General features: G+C 43.4%; 1 protein-coding gene across 2 annotated transcripts in view; it reads right to left on the bottom strand.

Annotated features, from left to right (window-relative positions):
• Nucleotides 1–15,561, bottom strand: part of LUZP1 (leucine zipper protein 1) — a 104,833-nt gene that overhangs the window by 27,043 nt on the left and 62,229 nt on the right. Inside the window, exon 2 of one of the 2 annotated variants that reach the window (XM_069079545.1) lies at nucleotides 1,181–1,293. The exons of the other annotated variant lie outside the window; for it this stretch is intronic. The gene's annotated coding sequence lies outside the window, so the exon portion shown is untranslated. The remainder of the gene's footprint in view (nucleotides 1–1,180; nucleotides 1,294–15,561) is intronic. 2 annotated transcript variants of the gene reach the window in all.

Here is a 15,561-nt window from a genome sequence, read left to right as displayed (position 1 = left end):
AGAGAGAGAGAGAGAGAGAGAGAGAGAGAGAGAGAGAGAGAGAGAGAAGGGGGGGAGGAAGGGAAGGGAGAGATAGAAGAAGGGAAAGGCAGAATTCCGCCTTTCGGGAAGTTCTCTACTCTTCCCCATCACAGTCCCTTGGAGTCCAGCTATGGTTCTGAGTCAAGGACCCTAAATGCAATATTGACTGAGAAGAAAAACAATGAATGACTGGGGAGAGGAGACAGGGGAGAAGTTCCCTCATGCTGTGGATCCCTTCTGTCCAACCACTTCTAAGACAGAGATTCCAGCTGGTTGGAGGAAACTACCTCCCAAAAGACCCTTTCTCTGGTTACTTCCAAGATCTTCCCTATCTCCTCCCTCCAGGGGGTCAATCAACCACTATGTGCTAGACACAGCCTACTTTGGCTGTGCTGAAGGAAGCAAAATCAAAATCACAGAATGACAGAATGTCAGAAAAGGAGCTGGAAGGGATCTCAGAACACAGGATGTTAGAATTAGAAGGAATCTTGGAAATCACCAAAAAAATCCAGCTGGTGGTAAGATTCTAGGAGACACAGCTAGAAGGGGCATTAGCTATCCTAAGAGGATATCCTTCTCCTAAGAGGGAGGGACATGACTAGTTGTATGGTTGTTGTCCTTCGTTCTAGAAGAGGATCAATGACATGACAATGTTGGGGTCAAGATACAACCATGGCTGATCAGACTGACACAAGCTTGGAAGGTTCTAGCACAGGTCAGGCACAAATAGCCCATATTTGGAATTCCATGGCTAGCAAGTGGCAGAGCCAGCACTCAAACACATGGCTACCACTCCAGGTGCGAGCAGTCCTTCCACTGCATCCCAACGGCTCCCAGTGTGCCAGCCATGGACAATGCCAATGGTCAAGAACAAGGGCAGCTCGAATTCTCTCCAGCATGTTTCGTTGGCTGTACCCAAACATTACTCAGAAGGGACTCTGCTAAATAATTGTTCTCCCACAGGAGGCTGGTCAGAAGGACTAGCTGTGACTTGTTAAAAGTATTTAAAAAACAAATCAAAAAAAAAAAACAAAACCTAAACAAACTGATGTACTCAGTGCTGGCTCAACAGAAAGGCACTCAGGAGAAGAAGAGAAACATAAGGAGCCACCTTCATTCTACCGGTTTGTCCGGGTCTCCTCATGCTCTGCACACTCACCATCTAGGCCATCTAATTTCCATGCAGCTCTGCACAGAAGCTTCCTCTGCCTGCTCCTGGCAGCAACTCCGGGCAAACTCAATTGGTATCTCCAAGGATGACTGACTCTTGACCTGAAAAAAGTCACAAAGGACGGGGGAAAAGGGAGGTTGGAAAGAGAGACGGGAACCACAGTGAGCAAAGAAGGCATCACACCCTTGTAGACTGGTCCAAAAGAGAAAACCCACAAGGGGCTCAGGGGAACCCACCTCCAGAGAGTCAACAGAGCAAGTCATAATAATCCAGATCCAACTCTCAACACTGGAAAAACCTAGCTAAGCTCCGAGAAGGCTGCGGGATAACTAGCAGTCAAAGTACCATAGATTTCAAACTGGAAAAGTACATGAAAGCCATTGGGCTCCAAGCCCCTCAGTTTAAAGGAAGGTGGGGCATCAAAGGTTAAATGACTTACCCAGGATCACACAGCTAATATCTGAAGGAGGTGAGATTTGACCCAGATTATCCTCACCCTAAATTTAGTGCTCTATGTGCTTTATCAAGCTAGAAGGGGTGTGGCTTTAGGGGAGCAATAAAATCACATGACCTGGAATGGATCTATCTTGGAGTTAATCTTATTTAGTACCCCCATTTTATGGATGAAGAAATTGAGAACCAGAAAGGCGTTGTTAACCAGTGGGGAAAAGCAATGGGTTTGGAATCAGAGGACCCAAAATTTCAATCTTGATTCTGCAACTTTTTACCTGTAAAACTTTGGGCAAGATCACCTGTCTGGTCCTCGATTTCTTTACCAGTAAAATGAAAGGAAAGGAGCTGGCATCTAAGCTCCTTCTGGCTCTAAAACTACAATATTATGATGTCATGAAGTGACTAAGGTAATAAAAAGAGGTATGTGAGGCATTAAAAAGAACAGATATGGGGGGGTGGAATAAAGATGGTAGAGTAGAAGCAGGACCTCTGGGCGGCTCTGGCTTCCACCTTCCCCAATTCATGTAAAAGGGGACTCTGAACAAACTTTGGAGCTACAAAACCCACAAAATGACACAGAGAAGCTAACCTCCCGCTGAGGACAGCCTGGCAGGCCGGCAGGAATCCAGTGCAGAGCTCTGGGAGCCAAGCCCAGCCCCACGCTGAGGTTTTAGCCCCAGGGCAGGCCTGACCAGTCACCGGCCAGTGGGACTCCAGATCAGCAGCAGCTGTGGCAATCCAGAATTATCAACACACAGATGCGAAGGACAAAGTGAGAGGTCAGTGCAGTGTGGACTTTGGGACCCAGTAGTTGGGAGTGTGTAGGCTTTTGCCCTCAGGGCAAGTAGTGGCTGGGCTGCGGCACAGCCACTGCCATGTGGCAGCTTCAGCTCCTGGCCTGCAGAGTGTAGGGGGACCAAGCAACCAGTCTGAGGTACTCAGTCTTGCTTTAACCTGCTTGGATCTGGATTGCAGTCTAGGGTGGAGGTCTGGGGTGTGCAACTAGCTTGCGAGAGCATGTGTGAAGCTTCAGAGAGGCCACCCAACTAATACCTCCGGCAGCTGAGAAAACCCCAGCATTTGGGATGGAAGCTCCCCTGTCTGGCGGCAGAGTCCTACTGTGGCAAAAAGCCCAAAAGTCAAGTAATTGAGTGGCAACATGACCAGACAAAGGAAGCAAGGCCAACAGAAGAATTCAACATTAGACTCCTATTTTGGGGACAAAAAGGAGCAAAGCATGGAAGACAGTGAAGTCAGAACTCCTATACCAAAAGCTTCAAAAGAAAATACAAGCTGGTTACAGGCCATAGCGGACCTTAAGAAGCAGATAAGAGAAGTGGAGGAAAAATTGGGAAGAGAAATGAGAACTATGCAAGAAAATTATGAATGAGAGTCAACAGCCTGACTGTGGAAAATAACACCTGAAAAAAACAGACTAACTCAAATGGCAAAAGAGGCTCAAAAAGACAATGAGGAAAAGAATGCCTTAAAAAGTCGAATTTGTCAGATGGAAAAAGAATCTCAAAAGCTCACTGAGGAGAATCATTGCTTCAGAATTAGTTTGGAGCAAATGGAAGCTAATGACTTTATGAGAAATCAAGATGCTGTTAGATCCAAACGAATGAAAAAAATAGAAGGCAATGTGATATATCTCATTGGAAAAACCACTGACCTGGAAAATAGATCCAGGAGAGATAATTTTAAAATGATTGGACTAACTGAAAGCCATAATCAAAAAAAGAACCTAGGGTCATCCTTCAAGAAATTCTCAAGGAAAATTGCCCTGATGTTTTAGAACCAGAGGGCAAAACAGATGTTGAAGAGTCCACTGATCACCTCCTGAAAAAGATCCCAAAAAGAAAACTCCTAGGAATATTATAGCCAGGTTCAGAAATTTCCAGATCAAGGAGACAATATTACAAGCAGCCAGGAGGAAACAATTTGAATATTGTAGAAACACAATCAGGATAACACAAGATCTGGCAGCTTCTACACTGAGGAATCGAAGGGCTTGGAATATGATATTCCAGAGGTCAAAGGAGCTGGGATTAAAACCAAGAGTCACCTACCCAGCAAAACTGAGTATCATGTTTCAAGGGAAAATATGGTCATTTGGTAGAATAGAGGACTTTCAAGAATTCTTGATGAAAAAGCCAGAGTTGAATAGAAAATCTGACATTCAGATATAAGAAGCAAAAGAAGCATGAGAAGGTAAACAGGGAAAAGAAATCATAAGGAACTTATCAAAGTTGAACTATTAACATTCCTACATGGAAAAATGATAATTGTAACTGATGAAACTTTTCTCAGTATGGTTGAAGTGAATAGAAAAATATATATGTCTACATCAGAGGATATACGGGGATATGAATACATATGTAAAATGTGTGTGTGTGTGTGTGTGTGTGTGTATATATATATATATATATATATATATATATATATATATGTATACAGGTATACATAGAGGGCACAGGACCAATTTAATAGGAAGGGATAATATTTAAAAGGTGAAATTAAGAGGGGAGAGAGGAATATAATAAAAGGAGATAGGGAGAGACAGAATGGGGTAAACTATCTCATATAGAAGAGGCAAGGGAAAATGGTTACAATGGAGGGGAAGAATAGGAAGACAAAAGGGAATGGGTCAACATTATTCTCATTGAATTTGGCCTGGGGAGGGAATGAAATACATACTAAATAGGGTATCTCACCCTACAGGAGAGTAGGGGGTAAGAGGATGAGAGGGGGGATGATGGAAGGGAGGGAAGTTGGAAGCAACCACTTTTGAAAAGGGACAGGATCAAAGTAGAGAATAGAACAAGTGGGAGGTGGGATAGGAGGGAGGGAAATATAGTCAGTCTTTTACAATATATCTACTATGTTAATGTTTTGCATTAGCTACACATGTAAACCTATATTGAACTGCTTATCTTCCCAGTCAGGGTGGGTGACAAGGGAGGAAGAGAATGAATCTGGAATTCAAAGTTTTAAAATCAAATGTTTAAATATATATATATAGATATAGATATAGATATACACACACTATTATTAATATTATTTTACATGTAATTGGGAAATAAGTTATACAGGCACTGGGGCATAGAGATCCACCATGCTCTACTGGAAAAGTCAAAGGGGACATATAGGAGAAGATATGGGAGAGAGCAGATTGGAGGAGGGGATATCCTGTGGGACTGCTATTTTGGGGTGGTGGGTAGGGGAAAAATGGGGAGAAAATTTGTAACTCAAAATCTGGCGGAAAGGAATGATGTAAATCAGAAGTTAATAAAGCATTTGAAAAATGGAAGAAAAAAAAAAGAACAGATATGGAATTTGAACCTAGGCCCTCAGGCTCCACATCTTGTGCCTTTCTATTGATCATAAGAGCTTGAAGAGACTTCTTCCAAAGTCACATTATGGACATTATTCAACTCCTACATTTTACAAAGAGGAAGCTGAAGCCCAGGTTAAATGACTTACCTAGCATCATCAGCATCATCATTGCTTACATTTATATAGCACCTACTATGTGCCAGGCTAAGTACTTTAAAAATATTATTTCATTTAATCCTCACAACAACCCTGTAAGGCAGGTACTATTTTCTCCATTTTACAGTTGAGGGAAACTGAGGCAAACCAAAGTTAAGCGACTTGCCCAGGGTCCCACAGTTAGTAAGTGTCTGAACCAGAGTTGGACATAGGTCTTTCTGACACCTAGCTGCCCCATATTTGGTCACAAATCTATAGGCAGGTCCTGGGATTATAGAGGAACACTCCAGTGCTCTTTCCTCAAAATCACCCTAGTCCAGAACTGGTTATTTGACAAAAATTGCTAGGAAATCTGAAAAGCAGTTTGGCAGAAAACTAGGTATAGACCAACATCTCACACCACATACCAAGTTCAGGTCAAAATGAATACATGATTTGGACATAAAGGATGTTATTATAAGCAAATTAGGGGAGCGTGGGAAAAATTACCTGTCAGATCTATGGATAAGGGAAGAATTTATGACCAAACTAGAGATAGAGATCACTATGGGGGGTAAAATGGATAATTTTGATTACATGAAATTAAAAAGATCTTGAATGAATGTATGAATGGAATGGAATGCTACTGTGCTGTAAGAATGACGGGCTGGATGATTTCAGAAAAACCTGGGAAGACTTATATGAACTGATGCAAAGTGAAGTGAGCAGAACCAGAACATTATACATAGCAACAGCAATACTGTACAATGATCAGTTGTGAATGACTTAGCTATTCTGATCCAAGACAATTCAGAAGGACTTATGATGAAAATGCTATTCACCTCCAGAGAAAGAATAGATTCTGAATACAGATGGAACCATACTTAAAAAAAATTTTTTTTAATTTTTCTTGTATTCTTTTGGTTTGGCTTTTGGGTTTTTTTTTGTAACATAGCTAATATAGAAATACAGTTTGCATGACTGCATATGTATAATCTATATCAAATTTCTTGTCTTCTCAAGAAGGGGGAAAGGAGGGGAAAAGAATTTGGAAACTCAAAAGTTTTCAAAATGAATGTTAGATTTTCTTACATGTAATTGAGAAATATTTAACAAAATAAATATATATTGGGGAAAATTAAAAATTATATATATATATATATCTTTTAAAACCACCCTTGTCCTAGGGAAAATTCAAATGTATCCCAATTTCTACATCTGGAAAATGAAGCTAATATTTTCCCTCAACCCTGCCTTATAAAATTGTGATGAAGACCAAGTGGGATAATGTATGTCAAATGTGCTGTAAACTGCAGTCTAAGCCCCACATTTGCCCGAGGGGACAATGAGACCCAGAGAGGTTAGTCACATAATTATTTGGTGGCAGAGCTGGGAGAACTCCAGCACTCCTGCTCCTGACCTGAGGAAAGAAGGTTTCAATTTAAATCCGGGCTCAGACACTTAAACCAGCTATGGAACCAGGAGCACCTGGTTCACTCCACCTCCTTTTGTCTCCCCATCCATAACACAGAAGTGAAGCATATTTTCACGGCAGAGGTGTTAGGATGACAGTTCTTTGGACACCCCGAAGCACTTTTAAAGTGTGGGTTATAACTAGGAGTTAGGCACCTATAGGCTTGGAGGAGAGATCCCCTTGCTCAGAACAATCAAGGAGAAGAACAAGTCTTTTCTTGTCTGCAAGTCTAGCCTCTGGTCTTGGCAAGAAGGGGGCTGAGGCCATACTATGTCAGAGGAATCAACACTCTGTCTTGGAAAGGCCCTCCACTATGATCCAGAAGAGTCCCTGCTATGGCCCAGAAGAGAGTCCCTGGGTTCTAAGTCAAACTAAGGACAGGGCAGGAAGGCAGCCACCAAACAGATGTGGCTAGAGCTAGGAGGGTACCCACCTAGAAATTTCCATCGACATCACTTGGGAGTGGAGATGAGAGATGGGGGAGGGGAGGCCTGGGCCCAAGTTGACAGATGACGCCATTGTATGGGAGATTCATATTTACAATCAGTCTCCAAACCCACAAGGGACTCCCCTGCAATTAAGGAAGTGCCCCAGCCTTACAAACACTCCAGGCCCCTTAGGCTACCCTTCGGAGACCTCATTCTTTAAGGCTGCCAAGAAGAAGCTTTAAGCTGGTTTTAGCTGGTGACAAATGTCTACAGTGAAGGGGAGTCCCGGTGTGATTGCTCCCAACCAACACCCCTAGGGCTGGCATTGGAGACCGCACTATAAACTGAGATAAAGGTGTAGGATTAAAAAAAGAAAATTGACAAATGATGAAGCAAGAGCCTTAGGCCTGGAGCCAAAACCAATAATAATGGCTGACATTTATACAGCGTTTTATGGTCTACAAAGTGCTTTACATGTTATTAAATTTGCTACTTGTAATGATCCTGTGGGGTGAGTTGAGCAATTATTATCATTCTAACTTTACAGGTAAAGGAAACTGAGGCCCCAAGAGATGATATACTGGGTTTACCTAACACTGATAAGCAGGGGATAGGTTCAAAGGAAAGGAGGCCAGCCACAATGAGAAGGGACTCTCATTGAGATCATGGGATCTGGGGACTGACTAAAGGAATTAAGGACGTTTAGCCTGGAGAAGAAAAGACTTAGGTGAACATGTTGACTGTCAGCAGTAATTTGAAGGGCTGTCATGTGGAAAAGGGATTAGAAGTATTCTGCTTGGTCTTAGAGTTTCCTTTGCCGGCTCATTATCCTTCATGTCCCTTAAGTGTGGGCGTTCCCCAAATTCTCCCTCTATATACCACAGCCAGAGGTAAACATCATACAGACACACACACACACACACAACATATCTAAAACTAAATCATTTATCTTCCGCGCCCTTCACTCCCCAAACCCTACCCTCTTCCATTTCAGTCATTTTTAGTTATGTCCGACTCTCCTTGACTCCATCTGGGGTTTTCTTGGCAAAGATACTGGAGTGGTTTCCATTTCCTTCTCCAGCTTATTTGATAGATAGGAAACTGAGGCAAACAGGGTTAAATGACTTGCCCAAGGTCACACAACTATTAAGTGTCTGAGGTCAGATTTGAACTCATGAAGATGAGTCCTCCTGACTCCAGGCTTGAGGCTCTATGTACTATGGTACCACCTAGCTGCCCTCTTCCAGACTTCCCTCAATCTGTGGAAAGTACCAGTATCCTCCCAGTGTCTCAGGCTCATAATCCCAGCACTGCTCTTGTCTCTTCTCTCTCACCCCATTTGCATACATGTGCTACATTTTTTTTTCTATTTCTGCATTCACAACATCTCTGTGTCCAAAGCTCTCTCTCCTCTCACACAACTACCACCTTAGTCCAGATCACCTCGAGCCTAGATTACTGCACCAATCTCCTAATTGGATTGTCTAACTCCTGTCTCTCAACACTCCAATCCACCCTACCCTCCACTGCCAAAATCATTTTCCTTAATCACAGGTCTGACCAGATAGATGACTCCTCCACTTAAATGGTTAAGTCCAAAGACTTCCTGCTACTCTAGAATAAAACACAAAAACTCCTGTGTTCATTTTTTAAAGCCCTGCCCAGCCTGGCCTCAACTATCTTTCCAACCTCATTGGATATTATTCCTCCAATTAATATTGGATATTAATCTTGTAGTCTGTGATCCAACCAAACTGTCCTTGGCTCTTCTCTTCTGTCCCCATGCTTCAGCACTGGCCATCCTCCATGCATGTAATGCACACCCTCCTCACCTCTGCCTGACACAGTCTCTCTCTTCCTTTTAGATGAATCCCATATGACAACCTCCCTGAAAGAACCCTTTCCTATTTCCAACTGCTAGTGCCAATCTACCTTATTTTATAACTATTGTGTATATACTTGTATTTATTAAGTTTATATTTATGCAATATATTTATATATGTACTTGCCCCCCCCCATTGTCATACAAGTTTCTTGTGATTAAGGATATTTCACTCTCTGTATTTATACCCTAGTGCATGGCACTCAGTGAGAAATTAACAAATGCTTGTTGATTAATTGGTGTGTGGAATGAGAAGCAATGGGATGGATATGGCTAGAGTACAGACTATGTTTTGATATAAGGAAAAACTTCCTAAGAAATGGAGCCCCTTGGGGCGGCCAGGTAGCACAGCGAGTAAGAGCACCGGCCCCAGAGTCAAGATGACCTGGGATCAAATCCAGGCTCGGACACTTAGCACCTACCCAGAAACACCTGACCGTGTAACCTTGAGCAAGTTACTTAACCCCAATTGCCTAAAAAAAAGAAAGAAAGAAAGAAATGGAGCCCCTCTAAATGAAGATGTCTGCCTTGGGAAGCTGTGAGTTCCCTCTTACTGGAGAGCTCCAGGCAAAGAAGGGATGAGCCTTGCTGAGGATGTTGCTGGAAGGTTCTCTTCATCAGGCTCTGGGGAGAATGAGTGGGTGCTGTGAAGTCTGTGGCTCCCCAGCCCAGCAGGAGTCAGAGGACCTGACAATGAATCCCAGCTCTGTTGTTTACAATGGGTGGCCTTGGGGCCAAGTTTCTTCCACTCTCCTGGAATCAGTCTCCTCCTCTTTAAAAGGAGGGGACTGAACAAGAGGAGCCCTAAGATGGCCTGAAATTCTAAATCCTATGATAATACCTGTCCTACTCATCTCACTGGGATGCCATGGAAAGCAAATTCATGTGCATGTGGCAGGTTTGAATGCAGGACTCGCCGTGGTCCCTGTGGCATTGGCATGACTGCCTTTATCCGGTTTTCCAGAAAGGTACATCCAGGGCTCTGAAAGCACCAAACCCCATCCGCATCTCCCTAAAGTGCTGGCATGCTGCTCAGCCTAGGACCAAACATGGCCTAGGGGTCTTTTCCCTTCAAAACAGGAAGGGATCACTGCCAAAAAGCAAACAAACAGGAAGTGCAGAGAGGCCCAGTTTGTTTGGAAGCTCTCAGAGCTCCTTCCGGACTCCTGAGAGGGAGCCCCACGGAGCCATCAAAACCTCCAGGCTAGATCTATGTGAGCCACAAGCCATTCCTCCTCTACTAGACAGCCCATGCCACCAGATGCATTCATTAATGGGTTTCAATGTTCATACTATTTACCACCCAATCTCCCAGCACCACCAGGACCTTGTCCAAACATGGTGCTTGATGAAGACTTGAATTAACTTTGTGCTAAATGTTACCTTCCTCTTGTCTCCCCAGAGCACACTCTGACCCCTCAAAGGAGGGCGTGTCCTTCCATGCCCTCAGATTCTCCACTCTGCCAAGAAGAGTCTGGGTTTCTTCTTTTCTCCCCTGGTCTTGCCAACACAGCCCCATATCCCCCTCTTCTCAGTTATCTCTTTGGCAGTTTCTTCAGTAACTAACATCATACTGTACCATTTCAATCTGAAAAGATTGTAGAGGTACTGGGGAGACAGGTACAAAGAATGAAATGATCTCTATTCACAAAGGGTTTATATGCTCTACTGGGGAGACAAGTACGTATATAAAGTTAATAAATACATACATATATATAAATACATACACACACAACACAGTTCAAAACAGGATCATTTGGGAGGGAGGGCACTTGCAGTTGGAGTCAGGAAAAGATTTGTGCAGAGACGATGGTGGCTGAGATTCATATAAAAGGGAGGGAGAAACTATGAGGTAGAAGTAAGGAGGGTGTGCATTCCATGCATGGGGGAGGGCCAGCGCTGAAGCAAAGAGACAGGAGAAGGGAATGCTGTATGGGAGGAGCAGAGGAAACAAAGGCACTCCGGTTGCATCACAGAGCTGGAGACAGCTTGGGCTCAGGTTGTGTAGGATTTAAAATAAAGCTGAATACAGGAGTTTCTGTGTTTTATTCTAGAAGCAGGAGGAAGCCTTTGGAGTAGAGGAGTCATCTGGTCAGACCTGCAGTTAAGGAAAATGACTTTGGCAGTGGTGGGCTGGGCGGACTGGAGTGTTGAGAGCCTTGAGTTAGAGAATCCAATTATCAGGTTGTTGCAATGATCCAGGCAAGAGGTGATGAAGGCCTGAATGATGGTGGTTGCCATGTGAGTGAAGAGAGTTGGACACAAGGGCTGTTGTGAATACAGAAACAGCAAGGCTTGGCAACTGACTGGGCAACTCTCACATGCGGTGAGAGAGAAGAGACAAAAGTAATGCTGAGATCATAGGACCCTGGCATCTTCAGCAGAAATAGGGGAGTTTAGAAGAGGGTAGGATTTGGGGAGAAATAGAGGATGAGTTCAGTTTTAGAAATGTTGACTGGAGGATGTCTCCAAAGACATCCAGTTTGAAATGTCCTGGGTGAAACTCAGTGGAGAGACAAGAGCAGGGAGGGAGCCACTGGAGCCTTGGGGAAGCAGCCATATTTTGAGGGTATGATGTGCAGGATAAGCCAGCAAAAGGATTATAAGAAGGAGGAATTCTCCATCTTCATTCTGCCCTGGTCAGAGAACATATGGAGTACTGAATTCAGCTCTGGGTGATCAATTTGAGGGAGGGTGAATCAGGTCCAGAGGAGAACTACGAGGCTGATGATGGGGCTGGAGACCATGTAATCCAAGGAATGAACAGAGGAACTAAAATTTGTGACCTGGAGAAGAAACCCATACTTGGAAGAGCCCTGATAGCCACCTTCCAGGATGCGAAGGGCATTCAAGTAGAAGATGGATTAGACACGTCCCATGTGGCCCTTGAGTATAAACAAGGCAGGAAGGCTGGACATCACAAAGAAGCAGATGATACCAAATAATACTCTTACATTTGATCATTTTTATTTACCAAATACTTGTATAGACAGGTAAAATTCCATTTATAAGGTGGAATCTAGGAGAGCTGAGGCATTCCTTGTCAGAGATATCCACAGAACAACAAAATTTCAGATTAGGAAGAAAGTCTGCCAAAGATCAAGTGCACACCTGAAAAGGAGAACCTACCACAACATTTCCCTACCGTGGTGACCCTGTGTCTGTGCCATCAATGACCTCCCAGTAAGAAGAAGGCATCAGCTCCCTGACAGAGCATTTCACTCCCAGAGACACAACTTTAATTGCCAGGCTTTCCTTTATATTGAACCTAAATTCTGTCTATAGACAACTTCTGCTCATCACTCCTGAGGCCCAGAACAGGAAGTCACTCCCTCTTCCAGGAGAGAGTCCTTCAAATACTTGAAAAGAGCTCTGGTGTTCTCTGAACCTCTTCTCCAGGATAAGGAGTCCTGCTTCCTTTAGCCAGTCCTCACAAGATGGACTCGAGGCTCTAAGCCATCTTGGTTATCCTCCAGCTTCTTAAGGTCCTTCCTAAGCTGTGGTACTAAGCACAACACTCCATGTGTGGCCTCACTAGGGCAGAGGACTATGGACCTATCACTTGAAGCCCGTTATTGGCTTTTTTGGTTGGCCACATGAAACTGCTGACTCATTAAACCTGTACACATTAGCCCCACCCCTGATCATACTTATGAGGCTGATTTTTGAACCCTGGTTCATTCCATTCCTATTAACTTTCATTATGTTAGAGTAGATCCAATATTCCAGCCTGTCAAGAACTTTTTTGTGTGTCGTGACCGTCATGGAGTATGGAAGCATTTACTAGGTACTAACTATATATGCTAAACTCTGGAGATACAGAGATAAAACTGAGATAGCCCCTGTCCTCAAGGAGCTTATATTCTACTGAGGGGATGCGGTGTGTTTGTAGAAGTAAATACAAGATAAAGGCAAAATAAGTACAAAGTAATTTAGAGAAGGGGCAGAAGAGGCGGCATTGGCACGGAGTTTGGAAGGTAGCTGGGGGCCCCCCAAAGGCAGAGCTGTGAAGAGAACTCCTTTGTAGCATGGAGGACATAGCTTGGACATGGAGAATGGGATGGAATATGATATGAAGCAAATGGCAAGGAGGTCCGTTTGGCTGAAACGCATGATGTGTGAGGGGGACTAATCTACAATCTTCATGGAAAGATAGCATGCAGCTAGACTGTGGAGGGCTTTAGATACCAAACGGAGGAATTTGTATGTGATCCTTAAAAGCACTAGGGAGACATCTGAGCTGCTTGAGTAGGAGAGTGCCATAGCTGAATTTGTATTTCAGGAGTATCAGTGTAGCAGTTATATAAAGGACTGATTGGAGAAGAAAGAGACTGGAGGCAGACAGATCAATTAGGAGACTATGAAAAATAGTCCGAGTGATGAGGATTTGAACCAGGGTGATGGTCATGTGAACGAGAGAAGGGGACAAATGGGAATGATGGAGAGTGAGTGAGAGAAAGAGACAGAGGGAGGGAGGGAAAAAGGGGGAAAGGGGAGGGGGAGGAGAGAGAGGGAGAGAGGGAGAGAGAAAGACCAGGATGGGTAAATATGAGAAGATGATAGTTGAAAGCATGGAAGTTGATGAACTCACCAAGACAGAGCTCATCACAGGCAGTTAACAGAGAAGGCCAATGACTGGGCCTGATAAGGAGGCTACCTATGCTATTATCAAAGGAACTGATAAAAAAAACATGAAAACAGCCCAAGTTCTCCAGACCCACTTTTGGAGAGTCTCCCTTCTGGGCTGCCTTTGAACCGTTAATGATCATTCTTGGGAATCCAACCATTCAACCAATTCCAAATCTACCTGTTTATACCATTATCCAGTTCACACCATTCCATATTTTCCAAAAGAACAAGAATGACTATAAAATCTCTTGCTAAAATACAGGTAAACAGTACCTACAGCATCTCCCTAACCTACTAGTTTACTACCCCATCAAAATACAGGAATCAGTTTAGTCTAGTATGACCTGCCTATGAAAAATTGAGAAATTAAGACTTTCCCCCCCAAAAAAACATTGATTGAAAATGTAAGAATTGTGTAAAAAAATAGGTAATGTTGCTATAGAGCTTTAAGTATGGTTTCAAAAGATTCTTCTAACAATAGATAAATGGTATAAGCACTGTAACCTCCATTTTGCAGACATGGAAACTGAGGCACACAAATCACAAAATGATTTGCCCAAAACCACACAACTAGACTGTAATTTTCAGTATGGAAACCGGATCTCAGATCAAAGTATTTTAACTTTCCAATGCCAGGCTATCTCTCAAAGGCTAGGGGTAGCCCTAAAACAAAACAAGACAACCAAAAAGTGAACAACTAGGGGTGACTAGGTGGCGCAGTGAATAGAGCACCAGCCCTGGGGTCAGGAGGATCTGGGTTCAAATCTGACCTCAGACACATAACACTTGCTAGCTGTGTGACCTTGGGCAAGTCACTTAACCCCAATTGTCCTGCCTTCCCCCCTCAAAAAAAAAAGGTAAACCACTGTAAATGTAAGGTGACTAAAGGTACTTGGATGTTTCAACTAACTAAACTCAAATTATATTTCCTACTCAGGAAGGGATCATTTTCATATTATAAAAAATCAATTTATTCTTTCAGATCAAGACTTAGAGTTTCTACAGGCTGAAAGGTAGAGTACAGAAAGTTCTCAGGAACAGCTGGTTAATTAACTGTAAAAAGTTCATTTTTCTTCCCTTCTGACACAAGCATCTCCCTGTGCTTGTTCTGATCCTCACCTTTGAGAACCACAATTAAGGACTTCGGAAGCTTTTACCTGTTTGCCGAATGCCTGGGACAGACCCATATGTGGAAGCAATGAGGCTTCTCAAGCTGCTTCACTCCCAGCACTCCTGGATTGGAGGAGATGCGGGGGTCCTTGCTTAAGAGTTCCGGTCGTCTGAGCAGGCTTTTAGCAGTGGAGAGGGGCCATAATAAACAATCTACGACCTTCACTTGTGTATGTCTCGATGGCTTAGAGTTACAGAATAATTTTTATATATACAAGACATAATTTTATCATAAGATATAATTTTTAGAGCTGGAAGAAACCTCTATTCCAACCCTCCCATCTTAGAGCTGAGGAAACTGGGGCCTAAACAGGGGAAGTGACTTTGTGGGAAGGCTGGGACTAGAGTCTGTAGCCAAAGAAATAGAAGTTTCCTCTGGGCCAAGTTAACTGGCCATTCGGACATTCTACCAGTAAGCCATTGGCTCAGCACCAAACAGTCCTTAGCACTTACCAGCAGAAATTTCTGGTCATGTTCTTGATAATTTCCTCATCACAACAACCATTTTCTAATATTACTCCCTAGAACTGCTGGCTCTCAAGTTGAAGGACCTGAGATCAAATCCCATCCACCTCTGATGCTAGCTGCCTCTGTGATCTTGGGCAAGTCATTCATTCTGGCCTGGGCCTCTAGTATTCTCATCTGTAAACTGAGAGTGTTGTACCCGATAACCACTGAAGGCCTTTCCAGTCCTCCTAGGGGTGCAGAACCTTTGGCCTCGAGGCCACATGTGGCCTTTTGGCTGAATCTAAACTTCACAGAACAAATCCCCTTTGATTTTCTTCTCTAAAATGCGAATTATATTAGACCTTTCAGAGCCAGAGTTCAACTCTCCACACATTTCCTACTTTGAGGGATGGTG

The sequence above is a fragment of the Petaurus breviceps genome, unplaced genomic scaffold, assembly GCF_028583685.1.
Source record: "Petaurus breviceps papuanus isolate PSGF00001 unplaced genomic scaffold, PetGlider_PUasm1.0 91041, whole genome shotgun sequence".
NCBI classification, from domain to species: Eukaryota; Metazoa; Chordata; class Mammalia; order Diprotodontia; family Petauridae; genus Petaurus; species Petaurus breviceps.
Note: the sequence above shows the minus strand (reverse complement) of the source record. Positions and strands in the feature narration are given on the sequence as shown.